Genomic DNA, 13,588 nt, shown 5'->3' on the forward strand with positions numbered 1-13,588 from the left:
TGTCCATCTCTTGCTTTATAGAAGTGTGTGTGTGTGTGTGTGTGTGTGTGTGTGTGTGTGTGTGTGTGTGTGTGTGTGTGTGTGTGTGTGTGTGTGTGTGTGTGTGTCGCCATTGTGTGTCTGTATCACAGCACGAAAGTCGCTATTTGTTCTGTGCAGGTGAGGCAGGGAGCGAGGCAACGCAGAGCCTGCCTTCCTAGACTGGAGCGCTGTGATAATGTGATTTTCGGCAGACTTCAGAGACCACAGGCGTAGATGGAGTGCTTTACATACAAGAATGCACGCACACTAAGGTGAGTGGCGTGCAGCCAGTGGGATGAATGGCTGCGTCAGGGACTGTTGAATCATGGCAGAGTTTTTAATTATGAGTAGTTGAAACCAAAATCGTGACACATATCGCATTCAGCCACACTAACCGCAGCCATCTGCAGGTGAACACTCTCACACTGGTCTGGCGCCACGCACTCCGCCCTACCCAGCAAGATTACACACTGCCTCAGCGTTACATGGCATCGCGGTGCAACGAATGAGAGCTGCATAAGACTCCACTCTTTGAGTCACCACTCTTGTCGTGCACACAATGTTACACGCCGACACAAAGAAGGAGCAAATTGCAGTGGCTTTCTATAATGTTCTCGAAATCGTGGTGCATTATTCCAGTTGGCTGTTCATTATATTTGCTGTTCCTGGGTCGCTGCATTGGAGCTTTGGTGCAGCTTATTTATCTCATAATACTCACTGCTTGAACAACATTCTTCATACAATGCTATGGTATTTGTCAATGCTAGCGGGATCCCTGAGTAAACCAAGGCATCATAATTGAACTAATACAACGTTTGATAATGTATACTTAGGAGGAGGAGGAGGAGGAGGAGGAGGAGGAGGAGGAGGAGGAGGAGGAGGAGAAGGAGGAGGAGGAGGAGGAAGAGGAGGAGGAGGAAGGAAGGAGGTTTAGAGGACCCACTCCCCTCTCACTCTCCCTCTCACTATCACCCTCACTGCCACATCTCCACTTCTCCTCCTCTCTCACACGTCTTACTTCTCCCCTTGTCTCTCTCTCAGTCATTTTTTTTATCCAAATCCGTGACCTACCCACTCACTCTCACTCTCACATCTCCATCTCTCTTCCTCTCTCACACCTCTCTCACTTCTCCCTTTCTCTCTCTTTCTTCCGACTTTTTAATCCAAATCTGTCATCTACCCACTCCCCTCTTACTTTCACTCTTATTCTCACATGTCCATCTCTCTCCTTATCCACGGTCTTTGACAAAATCTGTAGATGTGATATATATAAAATTAAATCATAAGCCCTTACCATGTGTTGTTGTCCTACAGCGCGGCCGCTCCTCAGGAAATATGCGGGAATAAACTGGGGCGTCCATCCATACTGTGCTCCAGTTGTCGTTATGACCAGCTCCCTCCTTGAGCCTCTAAGTGATGAGGGCGGGCTGGGGAAATACCTGGTTTCACCCTACCAGGTGAAACCAGGCGGGGAATGCACCAACAGCCGCGCCACGCTCTCCCACGCCCCACCCTACGCCCTCCCACGCGCACTGCACACCTAGTTATTTACTTAATCGATATCACCTCTTACGTTCTTGATTTGATTACTTATTGTCATACCTTTCCCTCTCAATGCACAGAAATGCACTGGCGACGCAAAGCTACTTCAATTACATGTATAAACGCAATGGTACACTGTGTACGTGGAGGAATGTGTGCGTTGTGCTGTCAAGTGCTGATGCGTGTGTTGCGTGGGTGGCACACATGAAGCCCGTGCTGGAGTGTGTGGGCGGCAGTAATGGTGATGATTCCCTCTGACCCACAATGCCGCCTGGTGGCCGCCTCATCCTCGAGACACTGGCACCAAGATGCGCCATTTTGAGCTACACGGAGATGTGCAGCACGTGTCCTGCCCCAGAAAGCCGTGAATGTGCCCCGATGTCCTCACTGTGCTCCCTGAACGAGCCACACGCGACCCACGCAGCCACGTGACCGTCAGTTGCGCAACCCGCATTGGAGGCAGGTTACATGTTTTCCCTTTGCTACAAAAAAAGACTAACATGGAAATAACATAAAATACACTCATGAAATGACGGGAAATCTGTATGCATTGTGAAGATCTTTTTTTCCAGAGAGAGAGAGAGAGAGAGAGAGAGAGAGAGAGAGAGAGAGAGAGAGAGAGAGAGAGAGAGAGTCTTAAGAAAGAAACAACTGAGAACCTGAACCACAAAACATCATTAACCTAACAAATGTGACGGATGAAAGATAAAAGAGTACAAAGCAATGTAGCGAAACAATACGAAAACCTTTAAAATCACCCTGGAGTCGAGGCATTAAAGTGGTGGGGAAACTGAGTCAAAAATTACCTCTCGCGGCAACAGTAAATATTTCAGGTCTACTCTGCCTTTATTCCGGCCTCGCTCTTCACCTGCACCGCCCGGGTCCAAAAGAGGAGAGATTAACGCAGGGGAAAAATGTATTATTTTCTTTTGAGAGAAACGCTGCTCAGGGGAGACATTAAAGTGTCTTCAAATGCTGGCACGGTCTTAAGAGTGCTCAAACAACTCGAGTATCTTTCCTTATCCTCATTTCAGGAAAGAAAAGTAAAAGGCGACCAAAAGTTTTATTTTTATTTTACTTGTTATGAGCGATTTCGCCTAAGAGAGAGACAGCACTTAAATTACGGAGCGTTGTGCTGCGTAAATCAAGAACGCCTCGGCCACACAGCTGACCATCGGTGCCTTCCGACAAACAGGGATGCCTTAACTTCATCTACTAGTATATTTTATAAAAAAAATAAATAAAAATATCATATACAGTACTATATTATGCATTGATTAGTTTGGGGCCTCAGGAATGTTTGTTGTGTGTCAGCTACGAGTATTTATATTTGCAACGTACGCACTCCTAGAACACAGCAAGGACAAAAGAAGCAAGATTGGAATACGTTCGTGCACAAAGTTTCCCTTCATATCTTCCTCCCACGCAGAAGCAAGTCAAGGACACAATTGCGCGAGTTTGCTACACTTGCACCCAGTAAAAGTAAGAGAGGAAGATGTGGAAGCTCCAGATGCCATCTATTACAAATCCCGGTAGTAATCACAGTCAGACATATGAATAAACAAACTGTCTTGGTGTGGAAGATGAAATGAGGTCTGTGGTGGGTGGTGGCAGAGACCCTCCCTCTGCCTCACACTCTCCCACGCCTCGGCTGGCCAGCGTCTTCACATAATATTAGCGAGGAAGCTTGAGGGTTTGGCGGCGCATCTATTGACATCCTGGCCGGCTGGCGGGGCAGTATATTCTGCTTCATATTGCACCTCTAGCTGGAGTATCTTAAAGCCATATGTCTCCGGCACACGTTTCCGATAACCTGGAGATGAGTGGAGGAGCAAATCACCTCCCAGGCCCCTCGCCCCCTCCCATGCCCCTATTGCCACTGCCATTCACCACGTTGCCATTCGTGCCACGGGTCATCAGGCGTCGCTATGTCACGCCTCGCCGCCTCCTGCCGCTCAACGCACAGGCTTTGAATAAGACGTGGGTGATAAGACGCAAGGGTGTTGCGGGATGCGCCGGTGGTGGTGGGCGCCTGCAGCTTTTGGTATTCAGCTAAATCATCATGTATATCAACACGCAAGGTGAATGACAGGATATTTACCCTGATGGTGATGCTAAAGGTCATCTAATAAAGATTTTTTGCCAGTGCTGGTGGAAGCGACAAAGTTTTTGGGAATGAAAGAACACCTCTCCTTACACACACACACACACACACACACACACACACACACACACACACACACACACACACAAACACACACACACATATACACACATCTCTTGAAAGGCCTCTAATGGTATCATAAATATCCTAATTTGACTGAATACTCCCAGGACATCACCGAGAGATCTTCGGCCAATCAATCAATCAATCAATAAATACATAGAGATAAGAGGAGGAAGGAACTAGTCTTGCTCTCCTTACCGTACACAGTGAGGGTGACGAGGGTGGAGCGGGTGGACGACATTTCAAAGTCCACCCGGTACTTGTAGGTGGCGGTGTCGGAACACCGCCATGTTCCCTCGCCATCCATCACTCTGGTCGCTCATTACTCAGCTAGACATCGCCCCCCGCCCAGGCACCAGCAGTGTAGTGGTGGTGGTGGTGGTGGCCCTGAAGGAGGCAGTACACCACGCAACACCCAGGACAGCTTTGGGTATTGCCTGAGTCAATTGTCAGTGCTGTGTCGTTGTCAGAATTAATGGTTTGTGGGGATAAAAATGAGAAAAGAGCAAGTGAGACTTTGAAATGCAGCACGATAATTAAAATTGTAATCTCAACAGTCCATTGGGAGAGAGAGAGAGAGAGAGAGAGAGAGAGAGAGAGAGAGAGAGAGAGAGAGAGAGAGAGAGAGAGAGAGAGAGAGAGAGAGAGAGAGAGAGAGAGTGAAAGAGAGAAAAGGAGTGAGAGAGAGGGAGAGAGAGAGAGAGAGAGAGAGAGAGAGAGAGAGAGAGAGAGAGAGAGAGAGAGAGAGAGAGAGAGAGAGAGAGAGAGAGAGAGAGAGAGAGAGAGAGAAAGGGTGTGTGTGTGTGTGTGTGTGTGTGTGTGTGTGTGTGTGTGCGCGCGCGTTTAATGCATTCTTAATTCCATTAATCAGGGACCAGATGTATGTTGCTTTAATTTTTAGATTACGTTCCTTGTGCACACTAAGAATTACATGATAGGGCGCTTAACTCAGGATGAGGCAAGTGGCGGTTCACTTGGTTACACGGTGTAAAAGAACACCCCCAAAAAATATTGTTGTAAATTACAGACTTGGCATTTTATTGTATGCGCATAAACTTTAACCTCTTCCAGTGCTTTGAGAGGTTCGCATGACCCGCTCTTACCAGTGTAGTTTGTGTAAGATTTCGTCCCACAATGTACTGAGCAATGTTTACGCCTTTCAGAGGAGGTGACAGTGGCAGCTTCGGCGCGTCACCAGATGAGAGGCAGGGACCGAGCTGCATGAGTAATGGGGTTTGTGGCGGCCAGATGGGAGGCAGAGAGGGGTGGTGTTGACACTGAGGCCACCTTGACATTTCACTTGTTATTAGAGAAGACTTCACTGGAAGACTCATGCTCGCTGCTCCCCTTAACCAGCCCTCACTCTGGTGCAGTGTTCGGCTCCCTGGCAGTTTCTCGACGGGAGAGGAAACAGTCTCTCGCTATCCTATTCGCCGCCATAACATGTTTCTGCGGCGCCGTTACTCTATCAAATTCAGTTTCTTTTATCTCGCCGCTTCTGGCCCATTCTATGTCCGCCCCTTGCCCAGAATACAGTTCTCACCCGTGGCTGTCTCCTGCAGATTCAACTTGTCTATTGTCGCTTGGCCTCCTTTACTCGAATCTTTTCCCTAACAGAGCATCAAGACTGGCCATATTATTATTATTATTATTATTATTATTATTATTATTATTATTGTTATTATTATCATCATTATTATTATTATTATTATTATTATTATTATTATTATTATTATTATTATTATCATCGCCATCATTTTCATCATTATCATTGCTAAGAGGCTGTGCTTCACGCCTCTGGAGGTCAAGTTTCATACAGACTGCGAGTACAACTTTTATTTTCGACTTCCTTTTATTTTGAGAAACATTTTTCTTTATTGGAGACACACACACACACACACACACACACACACACTCCAAAATATACTTTCATCGATCAGCCAAAATTATATATTTAGCTTTTTTGTAAGGAGGGTTTCGATGAGTTTCTACAGCTGAGAAAAAAACACGGCAAACTTACTTCAGAAAAAAAGTTTGCTTTGGTGACCCGCCAGTAAAGTCAAGCCCGCTTTTGCGGGCGGGGAGCTTCGGGGTGACCTGCCAGTAAGGTGACAGGCCACGCCGGAGAGCAACACTGAGGTTAACGGCGGGTCACACTCGCACCAGCCTTTCTTCATTCAATCACGAAGCTTACATGTCAAACTCTGCCCTTCATTTAAGCCTCCGCGTTACTGTGGGAAAAAAGCTTCCTTAAATCTTCAGGACGCTAACTTCTTTGTTGCTCCAGCTCCTCTTCTTCCTCCTCTTCCTCCTCCTCCTCCTCCTCCTCCTCTTCACACTCCTCCTCCTCCTCCTTAACCTAACAAAAAATAATGGATTAAAAATCATACCTGAATGTTTTAAATCCCACGAGGCCAAACATTTTCTTCTTTAATCGTACAGTAAATATATGGAATAAACTTCCTGCAGAAATTGTAAACAGCAATTCTATTGAATCATTCTAAAATAAAATAGACAAATATTTAAAAGCAAATCCCCAACAAGCTCTCTTCTTGTCCGAATAATTAATAAATTCACTAATAAACTCTTATTTTACAGACACAAATTTTATTATAAGTTATATTAATTTTCAGACGGGCGTATAGAGTTCACCGTAGGGTGAATAGTACAACTTCCTTTCAACCTTTCCTATGAAAATTCCATGTCAGTTTTTCCATACTGCATGGTACTTTTTCCCAACTATTTCCATGCCAGCGCAAGCTGGAGGAAGTGGTGAGTGGGGAGGAGTCTTCTGCTATGCTGTCCTGTCTCTCTTCCCTGTAGCTAGTTAGAAGTAGTTACCAAACAGCCTTGCAAGGACCAAGAGGTCTGTTGCTGTTTGGCTTTCCTTTGTATTCCTTTGTATTCCTTCTCCTCCTCCTCCCTTCCTCCTCAGTGCGATCCATCTCCCGCCTCCCACTATCTCGGCCTCCTTCCTTCACACAGTCTGCGAGGAAACTTTCCACCAGACTGCTACACTTCCTCCCAACCCATCTGTCTTGTGCCGGGCGTGTGGCGGGCTGTCTGCAAGACCTGCATGTCTGCCTGTGAGCCTCTCTACCTTACGTTCTCCCTCACCTTTCACAGCGCTAGTCAGCAGCGAACCCAATGCCTGCACTAAAGAGGACAAGGCAGCCGTGTGGACGGCGTGTCGGGCTCCTGGAATGCAAGTTCTTGTTCCCTAGCAACTCACGACGGAGAGAGAGAGAGAGAGAGAGAGAGAGAGAGAGAGAGAGAGAGAGAGAGAATAACACCGTGCTCTTAGTGTAATTGAAGACAAAAGCCTAAATCTCTCACTGCCGTGAGACAAAACACGTGATTTTTCCTCATAATTTTTCCACCACTCGATTGTTTTTTGCACATCCACTTGACACGTGTCGACACTGAATAGCGCTTTCCACTTATTCTGATGCTCCAATTAACTGATTAATTAATTTTCATTAAGGCTCAGCCGGAGGGGATTCGTCTGCCTTTAGTAGAATACTTACAAGAAAGTACCTGTGCTTAGATGAATGAAAAATTAATAAAAACACAAAAGTTGCATCTTGACTAAAAATCCGAAGCAGCTCAGGTCTGTCCACCTTGCAAACGGAAAACATGCTACAAAATTTTTATTTTATTTTATTTATTTTATTTTATTTTTTCCAGCGTTGAAGGACTGAGTTTATCCTTCCCTCGAGGGAGGATTCTTGCGAAGAAAGTTTGCAAAGTTAGATTTGCTCCTGTTGGAGAAATGCCGTCTCGTGGAGTAATCGACGGCTGGGACACATTTTTTTTCTTTTTTTCCAGGATTTGCTTACGTGACGCAGCGCAACTCTTCCACAAGTGTGAGTGTGATCGGCGAAGCCTGCGGGAGAGCACCTCGAGCCACCCTGCTGCTGCTGCTGCTGGGGTGGTTTTCGTTAAAAGGCTTTAAAGACCGACAGACCACGTGGTTTGTAGCTACAAGGTGTTCATTTTCATGCAGATCTCTCTCTCTCTCTCTCACTCTCTCTCTCTCTCTCTCTCTCTCTCTCTCTCTCTCTCTCTCTCTCTCTCTCTCTCTCTCTCTCTCTCTCTCTCTCCTTCCCTCGCTTTTCTTTCTCTTTCGTAGCAACATTGTATCGGTGTCACATAATTAATAATAATATGTATTGTATTTATAATTACTTACCTAATTAGCAATGTAAGTGTATGTATACATATATGCATAAGTGTAGCTAGTGGGTGTTGGCAGATAAGGGTGGGGCCGACATGATCACGCCACCCTACGTCACACACACACACACCATGGAACTTTCCATACTCCTTTTATTGCCATTGATAAGTAATCTGTAGCACCTGTATTATAGTATCTAAGTATTCTCCATGGTTAATCTCTCCCTAATGTATTTTGGCATGTATTACTCTTAGCTATAAGTATCTTTTCCCTTGCCTTATTTATGTAATTAGACAGTTATAATTATGAATATATTCATGTACTGTGAGTGCGGTCAACCCGCCCCTATTTCTATTGTCAGCACTTTTTGAAGGCGCCAAGCGTCCCTTGTGCCGGCTCCGGCAGTCTCTTGCCAGGGTGTAACGCTGCACCACGCAGAGGACATCCGTTGTCCCGTACGCGCCACACCCTTCTCCACAACTCTGTACATATATCTAAATATACCTATTTTTATACGTTCACCTTTGACATTCACCTGAAAACCACAGAAACTCACCAAGAGTGACTTTACCTATTATACCAAGGTAAGAAACTAATGAACAGTGTCCAGTGGTAACTGGTAATTCAAAACCACACTGGAACATTTTATACGTTCACCTTTGACATTCACCTGAAAACCACAGAAAATCACCAAGAGTGTCTTTACCTATCACACAAAGGTAAGAAACTAATGAACAGTGTCCAGTGGTAATTGGTAATTCAAAACCACACTAGAGCATTTGGTGGCAGCTTAATGAGATACGGATAACTACCTCCAGTACCAAGTGCAACAACAATAAACAGTGGTTGAAAGTGAAGTGGTGAACGGACACAGTGAACGGAGTAAACGCCAAACAGTGGCAGGGTAGTGAGGAGAGCAGAGGAACGAGCCGGCGTTGTTTACAGAACTTATGCTGACACACCAAAACACGCACCCGGCCTAGATTGAATCACCTAACGGTCTCGCCTTCCTCACCCAGCCTGTCACTCCCAAGATTCACTTCTCCTTTGTTATAAAAAAAAAGAGACTTAAAAGACTCAGGGAGAAACCTAACAATTATATGGTTTCCCCTCGGTCTAATTATTCGTCGTAGATTCTCGGCGAAGACATCATCGGCGCAGACATTCTCGGCGCAGACCAACACATCTCCCACCTGCAGGAATGCTGCAGAAACCTACAAGGACACTAATATCCTAAGAGGACCTTCCCATGACGGAAGGAGTCTTCCCGAGAAGAGAATATATATATATATATATATATATATATATATATATATATATATATATATATATATATATATATATATATATATATATATATATATATATATATATATATATATATATATATATATATATATATATATATATATATATATATATATATATATATATATATATATATATATATTACGTGTTAATTTCTCCGGCTACAGTCGTGAGTACAAAAACTTAGTGGTACAGCACACAAATATTAAATAAAACGCTTGTGGTAACGCAAACAGTGTTAGAATTCATATATACCTATTTCACAGTGATAAGACGATACGTATGTGCTAATTAAAATAATTTAGTTTACCTCTTAAATATCGTTTTCCTTTCCTGCTAGACGGAGCGCTTGCTCTCATTTTCTCTTAAGTGTTCAGGGTTAAGATAATTCTATTTGCCCCTCAATCTACAACTCTTAAAATTTTCACACTTAGAACAATACTAACCATTCTTCCTTTAAGGGTGGAGGCGCCTTTGGACGATGGAAACGTAATGTACGTGTCGAAACGATAATTACTCCCAGTGAGGTCTAAAGCACTGTTCAGGGGGTGCTGTGAACTTATCATTAAATCCAGCTGTGACCTCACTGAACGTTTCCCTTTGTGTCTCACAACAAAAGGGGGCAGTCACAGCCTGCCCTCTAAAGACAACTCTCTTCCTCCACACAAAACTACAAGCACCAAATAACACACACACCCTTCACTCAAAAATTTAAAAATTATGGCGACTCCTACACCAGCCTCGGAGTCCCCATCTGGGGAGGGGACCATAAATGTCCCCAGGTCGGACTGCCTTTCTGTCGACGACCCTAAGTGTCTTGACACCCCCCCTAAACTTTTTCCTCATTAACTTCTGCAACATTCGCGGTCTAAGATCTAATTTTCAATCTGTAGAACACCACCTCTCCTCTTCTAAACCTCATCTTCTTTTCCTCACTGAAACTCAGGTGTCTGAGGCAACTGACAGTAGCCCCTTTTCTGTTTCCTCCTACTTTCTCTATCCTCATTTTCGATCCAAAGCTGGATGCTGTGTTTATGTGCGCAATGACTTAACCTACTCTCGTGCCCACGCTCTTGAACATTCCGAGTTTTCCACCATCTGGCTACGACTACAGAGTCATTCTCATACTAGATTTATCTATGCTGTATACCTCTCTCCTAACTCCTCTGACTATAAGAAATTCTTTGACTACTTAACTTCCAAAGTGGAGCACATTCTGACCCTCTTCCCTTTTGCAGAGATCTCCATTCTTGGAGACTTCAATGTTCACCACCAGCTTTGGCTTTCCTCTCCCTTCACTGACCATCCTGGTGAACTAGCCTACAACTTTGCTATCCTCCATGACCTAGAGCAATTGGTGCAACACCCTACTCGTATTCCTGACCGTCTTGGAGATACGCCCAACATTCTTGACCTTTTCCTGACCTCTAATCCTTCTGCTTATGCTGTCACCCTTTCTTCTCCGTTGGGCTCCTCCGATCACAATCTCATATCTTTATCTTGTTCTATCACTCCAATCCCTCCTCAGGATCCCCCCTAAGCGAAGGTGCCTCTGGCGTTTTGCCTCTGCTAGTTGGGGGGACCTGAGGAGGTATTTTGCTGATTTTCCTTGGAATGACTACTGCTTCCGTGTCAGAGACGCGTCTTTGTGTGCTGAACGCATAACAGAGGTGATAATGTCTGGCATGGAGGCGTACATTCCTCACTCTTTTTCTCGTCCTAAACCTTCTAAACCTTGGTTTAACACAGCTTGTTCTCGTGCTATACATGATAGAGAGGTGGCCCACAAAAGGTACTTAAGCCTTCCATCACCAAAATCTCATGCACTTTATATTTCTGCCCGGAACCATGCCAAGTCTGTTCTCCAACTAACCAAAAACTCCTTCATTAAAAGAAAATGTCAAAACCTTTCAAGATCTAACTCCCCTCGTGATTTCTGGCATCTAGCCAAAAATATCTCCAATAACTTTGCTTCTTCTTCTTTCCCTCCTCTACTTCAACCAGATGGCACCACTGCTATCACATCTATTTCTAAAGCTGAACTCTTTGCTCAAACCTTTGCTAAAAACTCTACCTTGGACGATTGTGGGCTTGTTCCTCCCTCTCCTCCACCCTCTGACTACTTCATGCCACGTATTAAAATTCTTCGCAATGATGTTTTCCATGCCCTCGCTGGCCTAAACCCTCGGAAGGCTTATGGACCTGATGGGGTCCCTCCTATTGTTCTCCGAAACTGTGCCTCCGTGCTTGCACCTTGCCTAATCAAACTCTTTCAGCTCTGTCTGTCAACATCTACCTTTCCTTCTTGCTGAAAGTTTGCCTACATTCAACCTGTTTCTAAAAAGGGTGACCGCTCTAATCCCTCAAACTACCGTCCTATTGCTTTAATTTCCTGTTTATCTAAAGTTTTTGAATCTATCCTCAACAGGAAGATTCTTAAACATCTATCACTTCACAACCTTCTATCTGATCGCCAGTATGGGTTCCGTCAAGGCCGCTCTACTGGTGATCTTCTGGCTTTCCTTACTGAGTCTTGGTCATCCTCTTTCAGAGATTTTGGTGAAACTTTTGTTGTTGCCTTGGACATATCAAAAGCCTTTGATAGAATCTGGCACAAAGCTTTGATTTCCAAACTACCCTCTTACGGTTTCTATCCTTCTCTCTGTAACTTCATCTCAAGTTTCCTTTTCTGACCGTTCTATTGCTGCTATGGTAGACGGTCACTGTTCTCCTAAATCTATTAACAGTGGTGTTCCTCAGGGTTCTGTCCTGTCACCCACTCTCTTCTTATTATTCATTAATGATCTTCTAAACTAAACTTCTTGTCCTATCCATTACTACGCTGATGATACCACCCTGCACTTTTCCACGTCTTTTCATAGACGTTCAACCCTTCAGGAGGTAAACATATCACGCAGGGAAGCCACAGAACGCCTGACTTCTGATCTTTCTAAAATTTCTGATTGGGGCAGAGCAAACTTGGTATTGTTCAATGCCTCAAAAACTCAATTCCTCCATCTATCAACTCGACACAACCTTCCAGACAACTATCCCCTCTTCTTCAATGACACTCAGCTGTCCCCCTCTTCTATACTGAACATCCTCGGTCTGTCCTTTACTTATAATCTGAACTGGAAACTTCACATCTCATCTCTAGCTAAAACAGCTTCTATGAAGTTAGGTGTTCTGAGACATCTCCGCCAGTTTTTCTCATCCCCCCAGCTGCTAACTCTGTACAAGGGCCTTATCCGTCCATATATGGAGTATGCTTCACATGTCTGGGGGGGTTCCACTCATACTGCTCTTCTAGACAGGGTGGAATGAAAAGCTTTTCGTCTCATCAACTCCTCTCCTCTAACTGACTGTCTTCAGCCTCTCTCTCACCGCCGCAATGTTGCATATCTAGCTGTCTTCTACCGCTATTTTCATGCTAACTGCTCTTTTGATCTTGCTAACTGTATGCCTCCCCTTCTTCCACGGCGTCGCTGCACAAGACTTTCTTCTTTCTCTCACCCCTATTCTGTCCACCTCTCTAACGCAAGAGTTAACCAGTATTCTCAATCATTCATCCCTTTCTCTGGTAAACTCTGGAACTTTCTGCCTGCTTCTGTATTTCCACCTTCCTATGACTTGAATTCCTTCAAGAGGAAGGTTTCAAGACACTTATCCACCAATTTTTGACCACTGCTTTGACCCCTTTATGGGACTGGCATTTCAGTGGGCATTTTTTTTATTAGATTTTTGTTGCCCTTGGCCAGTATCCTTCCTACATAAAAAAGAAAATTAATACCTAATTAAGGAAAGTAATAATACCACATTTATGTCTAAAGCTGAGAAGTTAGCTGAAATCTATGAACTGGTATGTCATTCCTAAGCGGAAAATAGTGATACTAGATCATCAGAAGCAAAACAAATTTGAGGTGCATGACACAGGTGTCATGCACCTCAAATTTGTTACCATGTAACTGGCGGACAACCGAGCATGGACCACTACATTTTTGGGAAAGTTTGGAGGTCCTGTCTGGATGAAGAACTTTAACTGTGTCTCCAAGCTGTATCGTGACAGGGGTCGCACGCTTGTGTTGGCTAGCTATCATTCCTGCCCTAGAAGCTTGTAGCCTACTTCGGACTTTAGCATGAATATCCTTGGAGACATGCATATGTTGTTTAACATGGTCATCTACGTTGTACACTGAAGTTTGTGGACTTGCCAACAAATCATAAGGAAGATCTTCACCGTACAATATATAGTGTGGGGATTTCCCAGTACTTTCACACAGTGAACTGTTAATGCAGGCATCAACATGTGGTAA

Source organism: Scylla paramamosain, chromosome 32, assembly GCF_035594125.1.
Source record: "Scylla paramamosain isolate STU-SP2022 chromosome 32, ASM3559412v1, whole genome shotgun sequence".
In the NCBI taxonomy this organism is placed as follows: Eukaryota; Metazoa; Arthropoda; class Malacostraca; order Decapoda; family Portunidae; genus Scylla; species Scylla paramamosain.